A 15,107-nucleotide genomic window follows, 5' to 3' on the forward strand; every position below is an offset into this window, starting at 1 on the left:
TGCGAGTGGCATCTAGAAGACAGAAAAGGCAAGAAAACAGATTCATCCCTGGAGCCTCCAGGAAGCAATGTCACCCTGTCAACACCTTGATTTTTGGCCCAATGAGCCCTGTGTCAGACTCCTGACATAAATAACTGTCAGATAATGTACTTATGTTGTCTTAAGCCACTACATTTTTGATGATTTGTCTCAGCAGCAATAGAAAACTAACACAATCCCTTTGAATGAAATAGGAAGGTGTAAGTCCATAAAGATAGAAATAAATAAATGAATAAATTGAAAGTTTGATGAGGAATAGGATATCTATTTCAAAATAACTCTCCACAAAACACTTATCAATTACAAAGGGTTAAAAAGCAATTTGGAAGTTATTCCTAGTTCTCTGCTAGGAGGGGCCCAGCAAATACCACCCTAATCAAGTGATCTAACTGAATATCAGCAGCAGTGGGACAGATGTAAATTGTGCATCAGGCAATAGTATCAATGAAAAGAATGCAATACTTCTGTGGTGTTTCCACCCAAGATGCATAACTGAAGGAAACATCAGAAATACTGTAGCAGAAACCCAGATTGAAGGAAATTCTATGTAATAACTGGTCAGCTATGATCAAAGTTGTCAAGGTCACTTAAGTTGAGGAAAGACAAAGGAACTGTTCCAAGCTGAAGAACACTAAAGAGGCTTGAAAATTAAATGCAATGTGTGGTTCTGAACTGGATTCTTTTGTTGAAATCACTGGCAAAACTTGAATGGGTTCTGAGGATTAGATTGTAGTTAGTATCAATGTTAATTTCTTTGTGAAAAGTCATGCTAACAAAGATAAATAATTATGGTAGCTTGTCTTCAAGATGACCAGCATACATTTCTTCTCCCCATATCCACACAAGCCAGGGTAGCAGTTTATTCCTTTGCTTCCTTGACTGTGGCCTGATTTGTGACTGCTTTGGTCAACAGAGCACTACCAAAGTCATGCTGTGTGACTTCTGAAACTAGCTCTTAAGAAATCCTTGCAGCCTCTGCCTGCAACTTTTAGAATACTTGCTTTGAAGGACGCCAGATGCTGTGTTAAAGTTTGAACACTCTGAAACTACCATGCTGTGAGGAAGCCCAAGCTAGCCACATGGGCAAAAAAGATGGCCTCTGACTGCCACCATTTAAGACTCTAATTAAGAACTGCCTCATTGAGCCCATGAGGCCCTGTGAAAGATAATAATAAATTGTTGTTTTTAACCACTATGTGTTTGGATTTGTTATAAATTTATAGATAACAAGAAAAAGTCATATTTGCATGGTAATGAAATTATGGATATGTGTAAGATTGGTGTTTTGTTTCTTTTTTGTTTTGCATTAAGCCTATATTACTATTGTAACTTAGGAAATCACTTATTTTCCCCCAGCACTTTGATGTAAGAGTGGCACTACTTAGAATGTACTTCTTAAGGTATGGCTATACACAGAACAAATTATTCACCATGATTTCCTTAGCATCCAACGGAATACCTGAGCCTGAAAGTAGTAGATGCTTGAAAAATATTTGTTGGATAATTGACATATGGGAGAGTGCTGCATAAACCTGGATATACTTTCTGAGGATGACAGACCATTTATCTGCTTAGAGTTATGTGAGTATGGCATCATTGTTTATATTTTTTTTGCGACTAGTTCTATGTTGTCTTTTTTTCCTTTTTTCTTTTTCTTTTTTTTTTTTGAGATGGAGTCTAGCTCTGTCACCTAGGCTGGAGTGCAGTGGTACTATCTGAGCTCATTGCAACCTCCGCCTCCTGGGTTCAAGTGATTCTCCTGCCTCAGCCTCCTGAGTAGCTGGGATTACAGGTGTCCGCCACCACACCCAGCCAATTTTTGTGTTTTTAGTAGAAATGGGGTTTCACTGTGTTGGCCAGGCTGGTCTCCTGACCTCATGATCTGCCCACCTTGACCTCCCAAAGTGCTGGGATTACAAGTGTGAACCATGGCACCCGGCCTATGCTGTCTTTAAAGAAACCAAGAAGAAAGGCCATGTGTTGAAGTTATGATGTATTGCTTTTCTCTCCTATACATTCATTTCTTCACATGATCATCTCCTCTGCTCTCTTCTGTTACTAACTCGCCTTAGCTTTGTGGACATTATGCCACCATTCTATTCCCTTTATACACACCTAGGCAAAGATTGCACAAAAAAATGAAATGATAAACCAAGCTCTGTTGCAAATAAAACTTAGATGACATACCAACAGCTCACATCAGCCAATATATAGAAAGAATAATACCACAGTCAAGTAGGGTTAATTTCAAGAATACAAGAATAATACTGGGTAATTGGTTAATATAAATAAATCATGTTTCATAGATCAAAGGAAAAAATATAATCATCGGCTTCTAGAAAGTTCTTAGAAAACAAGACCTTGAGGAATACTTTATTAACATGATAAAGAAAATTTACATTAAATAAGCATTTATTGAGACATAGCATATACAAGATAATGTTAAGTTTTAGGGATTATTAAGATATTAAATAAGGCAAGTCACTGTTCTCAAGAACTTAAAATATGTAATAGTAATCACAGAACCTTACCAGTCTCTTTTTCTGCAGTGGATCTATACAATGTCACAACTGGAAATTAATGGAAAGGACATGTTGTGAATTAAGACATTTGCATAATGATCATTGTAGTGCTATATAATGTCTTAACCTTAATGTCCAACAACAAGGGGGTAGTTATGTAAATTATTTCATATTAACTCAATGGAATATTATATACTCATTAAGTTTCATTCAGTAGGCATGATATACAACAACCTAACAGATTAAATTAGTTCAAAGGCAATGTAGAAATATTGAACACTGTATATTAAGTAAAATTAGTTGTAAAAAGCATAATGCAGGTCAGGCACAGTGGCTCACGCCTGTAATCCCACCACTGCGAGGCCAAGATGGGCAGATCACCTGAGGTCAGGAGTTTGAGACCACCTAGGCCAACATGGTGAAACCCTGTCTCTACTACAAATACAAAAATTAGCTGAGTGTGGCAGCAGGCGCCTGTAATCCAGCTACCCAGGAGGTTGAGGCAGGAGAATCACTTGAACCTGGGAGGTGGAGGTTGCAGTGAGCTAAGATGGTGCCACTGCACTCCAGCCTGGGCAACAGAGCAAGACTCCGTCTCAAAAATAAATAAATAAATAAAAATTAAAAAAATAAAATATTAATCACAGAACCTTACCAGCCTCTCTTTCTGCAGTGGATCTATAACATCACAATTGGAAATTAATGCAAAGGAAATGCTTTCAAATTAAGACATTTGCATAATGATCATTGCAGAGCTATTTTCAGTAGCAAAGTATCTTAAACCGTAGTATCCGACAACAAGGGGACAGTTACATAAATGATTTCATATTAACTCAGTGGAATATTACACAGTCATTAAGTTTCATTCAGTATGCATGGCATATAACTTAAGACACAGATTAAATTAGTTCAAAGGCAGTGTAGGAATATTGAACACTGTATAGTAAAATTAGTTGTAAAAAGTATAATAAGATACAGAGTTTCTGAATGTCAGCACTACTGACATTTTGGACCAGATAATTCTTTGTCATAGGGAGATGTGTTGTACATTGCAGGATGTTTAGCAGCATCCCTGGTCTCTACCCATTAGATGCCATATCACATGCCACCTCCCTCTCTTCACTGTGATGATCAAAAATGTCTCCACACATTGCCAAATGTCCCCTGGGAGGAAGTTTGCCTTTGGTTGACAACCACTGGTATAACACAACATTGTATATAGTTTGACTACAACTATATTAAAAGCTGGTATGCAGGCTGGGTGCAGTGGCTCATGCCTGTAATTACAGCACTTTGTAGGCTGAGGCAGGCAGAACACTTGAGGTCAGGAGTTCAAGACCAGCCTGGCCAACATGGCGAAACCTCATCTCTACTAATAATACAAAACTTAGCCAGGTGTGGTGGTGCATGCCTATAATCCCAGCTACTCAGGAGGCTGAGGCAGGAGAATTGCTTGAACCCCAAGAGGCAGAGGTTGTAGTGGGTTGAGATATTGTGCCACTGCACTCCAGCCTGGATGACAGAGAGAGACTCCTACTCAAAAATAAAAATAAATAAAATAAAATTGCTTAAAAAAAAAAAAAAAAAAAAACGTGTATGTGGCTGGGCTCGGTGGCACATGCCTTTAATCCCAGCACTTTGGGAGTCCAAGGCAGGCGGATCACTTGAAGTCAGGAGTTTGAGATCAGCCTGACCAACATAGTGAAACCCCGTCTCTACTAAAAAAAAAAATACAAAAATTAACCAGGCATGATGGTGGGTGCCTGTAATCCCAGCTACTAGGGAGGATGAGGCAGGGGAATCGGTTGAACCTGGGAGGCGGAGGTTGCAGTGAGCTGAGATCGTGTCATTGCACTCCAGCCTGGGCAATAAGAGCTAAACTCCATCTCAAAAAGCAAAAACAAAAAACTTATCTTATATGCAAATGAATAAAAATTAGAGGAAACAAGGAAATAATAATTGCTGTGATAATTGATGAAATTTTGGATGCAATCTTTTTCTTGGATTTTCTAATTGTTTTAGCAGTAAAAAGAGCCCAATTATAAAATTTGCTTTCTAAATGGTCCTAAATAAAGAACAGCTCTCAGCCCAGGGATACAGCAATGCTCTCTGGCAATGTCAACTCCCTCTGGTGGGCTGATGCATAATCTTAATTTCCTTTATGTCTCTCAATTTTTAGCACTCCACAAAGAGGCCTTGGCTCCCACATATGTCCCTACATGGGTATGTTAGGATCACCAACTCTGCTTGTAACAGTTTCCAGATGGAACTCTTCATAATTTCAGATACACCTTTAATACCAGCGAAGGTTTACCTCTAGGCCCACAGTCTGGGCCTTTCCAGAGACACCCACAGCAAGATGTCACCTGCTTTTTGGTATCATCAGAGTCAATCACAAACATCCACCACTCTGGTTTCCATGTCTAATTCTTAAATGGCTTTGACTTTGAGCTGGCCCACAATGTTGAATTAACCCCACTCAGATCTCATCTTTCTCCATGGGTGGACCCATAGTGACCTTTCCTTCTGATTCTTTTTTTACTCGAAGGACATGATTTTGGCAGACTATGTATATGTACACTAGAAACAACTTCAATTTGATTTTGTGTTGATTTCACTTCTCCATTTTCAATGCTGAAAGCTAATCATCAATGCCCTAGGTTGCTAAGAGAGGCAATTCTTTCCTAGCCCATTGAGTTATGAGCATTTTTTTTAACGTAGCAAAAATGTATTCTGACAGATGCTCTTGGTCCCTTGGTGTCTTTGCTAAGACAGCTATAGAGAGTGGGCTTAATAAGGTGGGGCCTCTGATGGGACATTGCTTTTACTGCACTGGTGATAGAACACAAGTCAGACAGGACACAGCACACACTGATACAACCAATCACCATACTGCAGCTTAGGAAACCAGTGAGCCTGTGGCAGCAGGCAAACTTGTTTCAGAGTTCTGAGAATCCAAATGTCCCTGGAGTGTCAGTTGCCTTGTGATATAGACTGAGACCACAGATTGAAGATATTGTGTTCAGCAGAACCTATAGAATTATGACCAGAGTCATGCTGTTGAAAGAGATTGGCTGAGTCGTGATGAAAAATAAACTTGACCAATCGATGCTTAGTTGCTTTCTCTTTCATAACTGTTCAACCTACTTTGTAGGCTATTTGCGAGAGTCAAATGAAATAATAGCAATAATAATAGAAAATACATAGCACTTCTTACATCAGGCAGGCACTGCTTTAAGCACTTTATTTGGCTTTATTTGGAACTTGAAGCAATGGTAAAAACATTAAAAATAATAAAGCATTCTGCAATGGTAAATGCTATCATTAGAAATATAATTAGAATTCAAGACCAGCCTTGAGTAACATAGGAAGACTTCATTTCTACTGTTTTTTAAAAAATTAGCCAGGTGTGGTGGTGTGTGCCTATAGTCTCAGCTACTTGGGAGGCTGAGGTGAAAGGATCGCTTGAGCCCAGGAGACCGAGGCTGCACTGAGCCATGATTGTGCCATGGCACTCCAGCCTGGGCAACAGGGCAAGACCCTGTCTCAAAAAATGAAAAAGGAATATAGGCCAGGTGCAGAGGCTCATGCTTGTACTCCCAGCACTTTGGAAGGCCCAGGCAAGGAGGTCACTTGAGGTTAGGCATTCAAGACCAGCCTGGCCAACATATTTTCCTTTAGTAGAGATGGTGAACCCCATCTCTACTAAAAATACAAAAAAATTAGCCAAGTGTGGTGGCACACACCTGTAATTCCAGCTACTTGGGAGGCTGAGGCCAGGGAATCACTTGAACCCAGGGGGCAGAGGTTGTGATGAGCCGAGATGGCACCACTGCACTCCAGACTGGACAACAGAGAAAGACTTGGTCTCAAAAGAAAAAGAAAAGAAAAGATTTGGGTGGGTGCAGTGGCTCAGCCCTGTAATCCCAGCGCTTTGGGAGGCCAAGACAGGAAGATCACTTGAGGTCAGGAGTTCAAGACCAACCTGGTCAATGCAGTGAGAAGGAAGGGAGGAAGGGAGGGAGGGAGGGAGGGAGGGAAAATTACTAAATCATTTCATCCTGCTCTTCTATGACAGCAACTATGTCCAGGAGCAGGTGTTTGCCATAACAGATACTGCAGTCACCACTGACATATTAGAGCTGACCAGAAAACAAATGGTCTAGCTAGCCAGGTGGGGTAGTCTACGCCCCACTCTGGGAAGCCTCATGACCTCATCCACATGATAATATTTGCCTTTCCCAGCAGAGGCCCCCAGACTGATGGTGACGCCCAAGCTGCTTGCTGCCCAGCTGTCGGAACTAAGTTGCCCAGGTTGTCTTCTCTGACAGTTCTCATAGGCTTTGTTCTTTATTCTACAGGAGCTGAGTCATTTTTCTTTCCTTTACTCTTGGTTGTATCTTCCAAGCACTGGCCATATTTTTGGAGCCTTGGGGTCCAAACTGGTGAGATGCAGCGGCACAGAACAAAGGGAGGACTGGCTCCTCGTGACTGCGCTACTCCCAGCTACGTCTGTTCATTGACCTTTGTTGCTCAAGACTGAAAAGCCACTCACTTTCCAAAAGAGAGATGAAGATTTATGTCTCCTGCCAAAGGAAAGAAATGTCTGCCTCTGAGCCATGACAGGGTTCTCCCTGCTGTAGCAGATGAGCAGGGACGTGTGCAGGGCCCCTCTGATTTTTCCTTGTGATGCCGACAACCATTCATCTACGTGTTCACAGATGAGTCCGGGTTTCCAGTTATTGTCTCAACATAATTATTCATGGAGCCTCTTTCAGTCTCCAAAGGGTCCCGGGTTCATTGATAAGTCATATGGTCACTCTTCTTAGCACCCATCATGGAGTGCTGCATTCTGGTACAGTGGAAGACACACTACCATGGGGCTGGATGACCAGGACCCGAGGCCCGCCACCATCACTGCTTCCACCGGCTTGGGTAACCCGCTTCCACCTCTCAGAAGCCTCGGTTTTCCTGCCTGTTGAAGGGACATATTTTCCTTCACAACTTGAGATGAGAATAGGTAGCGTATTGGCATGAAAGCGCTTGCTCAGCCTTGCACCACTAAACAGAAGAAAGTCCTTCTTATCATGACAACATACATCAGAAGCCCGTTGTTTTGTCCTATTATCCAATCTTATTATCCTCAAGACAATAGCTTGGTAAATAATATCATTAATGTCTTGCAACAAAATCCTATTTTTCAATAGGTTTCTCCTTTGTGCAGGTGAAGAGAATCCATTTTAGATTAATCCCTTTCCCAGGTAAAAAATGACTTGTTCTGCATGTGAACTTGACATTATGCAGCTGTCCCATTGTAAACTGCCACTCCCTTTGTGCATTTCCCCTTCCTCCTTCCTTCTCCCACTCTAATAATAATTGCTTGAAGCCAAGAGGCAGAGGTTGAAGTGAGCCAAGATATTGTCCCATTGCATTCCAGCCTGGGTGACAGAGTGAGACTCCATCTCAAAAAAATAAATAAAATTGTTTTTAAAAAAAGTATATGCAGCCAAGCACAGTGGCTCACACCTTTAATCCCAGCACTTTGGGAGTCCAAGGTAGGTGGGTTGTAATTCATGTAATTTCATCCCAAAGGAATGTGGTTGAACTTTCTGGACATGAACAGACAAAGAACTTGATGGTTACAACCCTTTGTGAAGATGTGTATTCTTGATCACTTGGCCTGATATTTCCCAGGAGTGTGTGTGTGTGTGTGTGTGTGTGTGTGTGTGTGTTAGTCCCAACAGTGATGGCCAAAACTCAGTGATCTGAATGCACAGGATTTCCTGCTAGAATTGTTTTCTAATGCAGAATCTTGTCTTCACCTTTTCACCCCTACGTACTTCCTGCAGAGATGATGGACAAGAAGGAGGTACAGCTTCCTTCAGTGACATGACATGCTGCTCTCGGCAGCCCCACGAGGACCCAGGAACCCCTGAGGTTCTACCACTGAGAAGGGGTCACCAGTCACAGAAAGCATTCCCAGGTTTGCCTGCCAGGAAGAGGCAAGCGCCCAGGCCATCGACTCTATTTCAGTGCACTTTCTGAGCAATTAGTGGCCCGATGCCATTACAGATGCCATTTGTCACACCATAAACTTTGTAAATGAATTCAAAAGGAACAAACGTGGCGTGCAGAGCAATGAGTAACAAGTCAGAGATGCTCCTGTCCTTAGATCTTTCAGGATGAGATTTTATTAGGCCAGTTTCTAGATTTCCTCTGAAGTAGAGAAAAGCCAGTGCATGGCTTCAAAAGCAAAAGCTTTTAAGATATGCTCTCCCATGAAATGACTTCTTCTCTTTCTTTAGATGTTGCAGGGAAAGGAGGAGAAAAGAAAACTCATTTGTTTATTCAATAGATGTATTGAACTGCCAGGTACTGTTTTAGATGCTGAGAATGCAGCAGAAATTAGACAAAGAACTGCCTCATGGAGTTAACCTCCTACTCAAAGAGAAAGATAATAAACAAAGAAATGAACAAATATAAAACAAAATGTCAAATAACCATAGGTGACCGGGGTACAATTTTTAGACAGGATGACTAAAAAAGGCAGGAGGGGGACAATAGTGCCCCCTCCCACTGTTACCTTTTTAAAATCTAAAGTTCTTCACCTGCAGTCAAGGGACTTCCCCAACCCCTATCCACTTATTTTGTCTTTCTGGAACTCCCTTAGGAAGAACTCTTTGACTGCGCCCCAGACAGGCCCTTGATGTGTTCAAGAACTTCAGACAGTTCTTTCTCAAGACAATAGCTTGGCAAAGGATGTCATTAATGTCTTGCAGCAAAGTCTTCTTTTTCTATGTTAAAAGCTGACTAGTATCCCACTCTGCCTCTGCAGTCCTCCAGTAATAAGTCCTGCGTGATATCCTCCCAAGCAGATGTATGGCTCAGGTGAACTGAGATGAAAGGTAAAATGCACAGACACACGCATAATTTTTAAAATATCATGCCCTCCCAATTACTAAGTTTCCACTGAGTGGCAGACACAAGGCTAGCCACTGGCAGGACAGAGATAAAGAGAATATGGTGTCTTCCTTCAAAGAAAAGTCTAATGGGGTCATCTATATTGTAAAGAGTTGGGACCAGATTGTTTCTCAAGGAGATGCTATTTGCATTTGGGCAGGATTTTTTTTTTTTTTTAAGATGAGTTCTCACCTTGTCACCCAGGCTGGAGCGCAGTGGTCTACTCATGGCTCCCTGAAGCCTCGACCTCCTAGGCTCAAGCAATCCTCTTACCTGTCTCCTGAGTAGATGGAACTACAGGAATGAGCCACTATGCCTTGCTAATTTTGTATTTTTTGTAGAGACAAAGTCTCACTTTATTGCCCAGGTTGGTCTCAAACTCCCAGCCTCAGGCAATCCTCCTACCTCTCAGCGTCCCAAGGTGTGTGTATTACAGGCACAAGCCACCGTGTTCAGTCTAGGCAGGACAACTTTTGAGTGTGTGGAATCTGCCATCCTGTCCTTTGTAGGGTCTTTGGCATTCTTGTTCGTTACTGTCTTAGGTTGCTAGGGCTGACATAACAACATACTACAGACTGGGTGACTTGAATAACAGAAATTTATTTCTAACAATTCCAAAAGCTGGAAATTTAAGGCCAAGGTGTGGGCCGATCTGTTTCCTCCTGCAGCCTCTCTCCTTGAACTCCCGAACTCAGGTGATCCGTCCGTCTTGGCCTCCAAAGTGCTTGGATTACAGGCATGAGCCACCACGCCCGGCCTAGCCTCTCTCCTTAGCTTTCAGATGGCCATCTTCTGACTGTGTCCTCATGTGGTCTTTCCCCTGCGCATTCATCCCTTCCTCTTCTTATAAGGACACCAATCATGTTGGATTAGGATCCACTCATATGACCTCATTCAACCTTGATTACCTCTATCTATATCTCCAAATATAGTCACATTGGGGGTTAGGGCGTCAATATATGAACTTTCAAACACTTGCCAGTTAACTCCTGTTAGCACTGACCAAGAATAACACAAACAGTCCCACACATTCTCAAATGTTTCCTAGCACTGTAAGTAGAATTCCTATTCTGATGAACAATGTGCAGAATTTCCATATCTCTTTAAATAATTACAAATGCCTGTGCACCTGCCAATTTGGCTATCACTTTCTGACAACAGGTGAAACATTTCTCTGAGAAAAGTGACTTTTTAATGGACTCTGGGAAATCCAATGCATTACTTACATCATTAGATAAAGCTGACAATATCTCTCTGTTCAGAGGTTGCTAGCACTGGAACAATATACTATTAACACAGCAGAAAGATTTAAAGTTGGTATTTATGTATGTCTCCCTGAATCGAATAAATTTTTTGACAAATGAGTATTATAAAAGTCAATAACATTCTGTTCTGAGACCTAGTATAAAAAGAATTTAATAAAGAATTTAGAGGAAGGAAGAGTCTTGGGAGAATTAAAAGATGGGCTCCAGATAGAGGAAGAAGACAAAGCATTACCCTCCAGCGGAGCTGCAGTTACAATATTAAACACATTAACCTGGCCAGGTGCAATGGCTTGCACCTGGGAGGATCTCTTGAGTTCAAGTTCGAGGCTACAGTAAGCTTGAACTGGGTGACAGAGCAAGGCCCTATCTCTAATAAATACACGAACGCATGAATGAACACATGAACCAGGAAGTCATTTGCATGTAATTTCCCTATTAATACCCCGTGTACTGAGTAGTCACAACGTTAAGCACAATGCTCTAAACATTCCGTATATACTATTGTTTGATTTAATATTGTGAAAGGGAAATTGAAATATAAGGATATTTCTGTAGCTCTTCACTATTCTTCAACACGCCCCCCATCCCACCATACACACCTCTTAATCCAACCTGGAGCAGAGAGAGGCATGGGCAAGAAACAATGGTAGGTGCCCTAGGAAAGTGACAGTGGGGATGCTGAGTAGGGGACTTTTCTTGAGTGTTATTTAGGAGGTGATAGCCACAGAATTTGGTGTGTGGTTCATTATGGGATAAGGAGAAAAGCATACTCAAAGGTGGCGCCCGGGTTATGGTCTCATGCAGCTCATTGCCTGGGGATGCCATTCACCATAGTATAAAACACAGGAAAGGGAACAGTCCGTGAATTCAAAAGAGATGGGTCAGGCTGCCCCCTGGGCAGGAGAAGGTTTTGTTGAGGGCTTCGCTCCCTCTACCTCCTAGTGGTATTGTGATTATCCTCAAGCTCTTTCTGTTTATCGCCTCAAAAGTGAAAAACTGAAATACTAATCCCTTCCTCATACAGGATGATTGTGAGGTGAGAAAGGATGTGACAGTGTTTGGGTCATAGAAGACACTCACCAAATACTCCTCTCCCTCACCTGCTTTTCTCCTTCCAACTCTAGATCTATATAATTCCACGAATGTCATTCAACCTGACCCTTGAAAATATCAGATCCTCCAAGGAAGAGTTAAGAGACAAAGGATAAAATACAGGAGACTCAAAGAGGTGACACCTGGTGGGTGCTCTCTGATGGTACATTAACCTAAAGTCGGAGAGCAGGGGCAGAGTTGAAGGTAGGGGGTAGGGTGTTGGCATCAGAAGAGAGTACAGAAAGATATCCTGGAGAAATGTTGCTGTTTTCACAGTTTGGCAAGCACCCTGCTTTCCAGCATTTGGTATATTTGGAAGTGCATCAGGCACTCTCCTCAAGCCATGTTTCATAACGTGTACTCAAGAATTTCCAATGGATATCTTCCTCTCTCGGTGTCCTGCATAACCTGAAACCAGTCTTGTAGGTTTCCACAGCTTTGTGGCACCAAGAACTAGAACTGGCCCCCAGGCACCCGAATTCTCCTATAAAGCCAGGAATGAGAACTGCCTAATCTTGATGTTTTGTTTTCTGGAGGAAGCTTGGCTTGCAGGTAGGGGTGAGGGGAAATGGGGGTGCCAAGATGAGAAGATCTGACAACAACTAACTTTAGAGAAAATCTGTGGCCCAGGAGGAAAAGTGACCCATATCATTCTGGACCATGGCATTTGGCATCTAGGCACTCTCTCTCTAGTAATGAATTCCAAATGGTTCACATCGGAGAGTATCCATGCTCATAATCCTCTGTTACATCGCGTTTATTCATGTTAAATCTAATTGGTACAAATATCGCTTTATGTTTGCATAAAAGATTCCTGGAGATTATGCAGGGTTGGTTTGCTCTGCAGCCTTTCATTTTGTTGCTGTCTTACCAAACGGCTGCCTCCGGAGCCACCTGCTGGCACAGCGTGGAATTTTGAGCATTTGACCTAACTAAGGAAAGGGCTATCCCAAGCTAACCAGAGAGAAGCCATAATCCTTCTACTGCGCTCCAGCCCACTCGATCAATCCCCTGGGTTTGCTGTCGCATCAGAGTCAAATCATCTTGAGCAACTCTTTTCCCTCCCAAAGCCCACACCCACTCTCCCAGCCACCTTCAAAAGAGATCCATTTCAACATAGGCAAGCCTCTGCATCCAGACTCTATGCTTCCTGGGCTTCCAGTAGCTTCGGTGCTCTGTGCCAGCCCATACCACCTAAGCAATGCCTCTACTCTGTTTTGCTCCACCCTAGAGGTGCTGAGTCAGGTGCAAAGGTACTTAGAGCAGTGATCATTTCAGTAACAATTCTCTGTATACATTTCCAGGTCAAATGACAAGGAAGCAGAGGGAGGGGAGAGGCTGGAGAGAAGAAAAAGAGGCGGAGATCTCCTGCAAGCACCAGAAAGCCCGCCACTAAAACTAATCACAGCAAACCCCATAACTGGAGGATGAGTATTACTTTATGCAAGTTACTGAGGCTTATACAGACTCAATTTCTTGGTCAAGGGTCACAGATCTTGTTTCTGAGGCAAAGAATTTTCCCTGGTTATTGTTACAGTAGGTAGGTAGGTATACATGAGCATGGCAGGAGAGCGCCCTCTCCCCCACTACCCAGCCAGGAATGCCAGGTGACCATCACGTGACAGTCAGGCAGTTGTGAAACTGCCTCGCTAAAATGATCATTGGTTGCAGCTGGCACTCGGGAACCGCGGTCTCCCAATAACTAGAAACACCTGAAACTGGTGATCAGCAGCTTCCAGTAAGATCTCGGGAGTTGGGCCAGTGGGCTCAAGTATGCGCACTAAGAGACAAAATGGCAGCGTTTAACTGGTATATGACCTTCTAGGGACACGTGACTGGTAAGGGAAAACCACCTCAAGTCACTAAGAGGCAAAATGGTGGAATCTAAATGGTATATGACATTCCTCCGGGAACACTCAACTGGTGAGAGGAAATTCCACAAGTCAGTAAGAGGCAAAATGGCAGAGTTTAAATGCCTGGGTAAGGGAAAAATGCCTCAATTGAGCATATGTACAACTCCATAAGCACACTGCGAATGCTCCCCTCCCAAGTGCTGGCAGGCCCCTGTGCATGTGGACAGTCCACCCAAGGGAAGAATCAGGAGAGTAGGGACGCAAGACCCCAGAGCCATGCCAACATATAAAACCCCAAGTCAAAGATCAAACCACACACGTGATCTCTCAAGTCGCCTGCTTGGCCCTCTTTCAAGGGTGCTTTCTTTCATTCCCGCTCTAAACTATTTTTTCTTTTTTTGAGATGAAGTCTCAGTCGGTCGCCCAGATTGGAGTGCAGTGGCACAATCTCAGCTCCTGCAACCTCCGGCTCCTGGGTTCAAGCAATTATCCTGCCTCAGCCTCCCTAGGAGTTGAGATTACCGGCACACACCACCATGCCCAGCTAATTTTTGTATTTTCAGTAGAGATGGGGTTTCACCATATTGGCCAGGCTGGTCTCGAACTCCTGACCTCAGAGGATCTGCCTGCCTCAGCTTCCCAAAATGCTGCAATTACAGGTGTGAGCCACTGTGCCCAGTCATTCCTGCTCTAAACCTTTTAATGAACTTTCACTCCTGCTCTAAAACTTGCCTCAGCCTCTCTCTCTGCCTTATGCCCATGGGTGGAATTCTTTCTTCTGAGGGGGCAAGAGTTGAAGTTGTTGCAGACCTGTACAGATTCGCCACGGCTAACAGTATGACATTACGCTGCCCCTCATTACACAGCTTGCACCGCCTGCCAATTAGTGGCCTCACTCATCATTTTAGCCACCTCCTCACTTAAAATGCAAATATCCCTGTGAAGGATAAAACCTACTGACAAATGACAACTTACTGCAAGCTGTTCTGATGGTATAGTCAGCTCAGTACCAAACCCATCTCTTAGTGACAGGGGAATTCCTGGGCTTGCAGGAAGGAGGAGAGATTCTCATTGTTTTCCTCTGGTGGTGGTGGGAAATCAGCCGAGTTAGGAAACTTTTGCCATCTGAAGCAAGCAGGAGGTGCAAGGAAGAGGATCAGATTGGTGGACAGGAGGGCTGCTTTTATACAGTAAAGAATTTGGCTGGTCTTTGTCACTGGTTCCTAGAAAGAGGCCTCTCAACCCTTGGAATACCGCAAGTGATAGGAGCACCGTTGTTACTCATGGGGGGCCCCTCAGACCTCACTTGCATTTATGCTCATGAGGCCACTCTTGGTGTGCCCCTGGAGAGTTTACACAAATGAGATGACTCAGGG

This window comes from Sapajus apella, unplaced genomic scaffold (assembly GCF_009761245.1).
Source record: "Sapajus apella isolate SASKATOON/1434 unplaced genomic scaffold, GSC_monkey_1.0 scaffold3, whole genome shotgun sequence".
Classification (NCBI taxonomy): domain Eukaryota; kingdom Metazoa; phylum Chordata; class Mammalia; order Primates; family Cebidae; genus Sapajus; species Sapajus apella.